Source organism: Anneissia japonica, unplaced genomic scaffold, assembly GCF_011630105.1.
Source record: "Anneissia japonica isolate Jap-2015-1 unplaced genomic scaffold, ASM1163010v1 scaffold2577_len56218_cov104, whole genome shotgun sequence".
NCBI classification, from domain to species: Eukaryota; Metazoa; Echinodermata; class Crinoidea; order Comatulida; family Comatulidae; genus Anneissia; species Anneissia japonica.
In genome coordinates this window covers 21,047-21,367 of record NW_022708492.1, presented here as the reverse complement: position 1 = coordinate 21,367, position 321 = coordinate 21,047, and positions in this window count along the sequence as shown.

The following is a 321-nucleotide window of genomic DNA, read 5'->3' as shown; positions in this document are numbered from 1 at the left end:
ATTAGAGTCTTACAGAAATCCTAAACAAAAAAAATCCTATAGTTTTTATTATTAAAATCCTATTAGAATCGTATATATCCAATGGATTTATTAATTGAATCTTATACGAGTGTTATAGGTATATTATGATAATCCTATGGGAATCCTGAAGACTTATTATTAGAATCGTATAGGATTCTTATAAGTTTATTATTAGAATCTTTTAGGAATCCTATACGTTTATTATTAAAATCTTATAGGAATACTATAGGTTTATTATTAGAATCGTATAGGAATCCTATAGGTATGTTATTAGAATCTTATAGGAACCCTATTAGTATA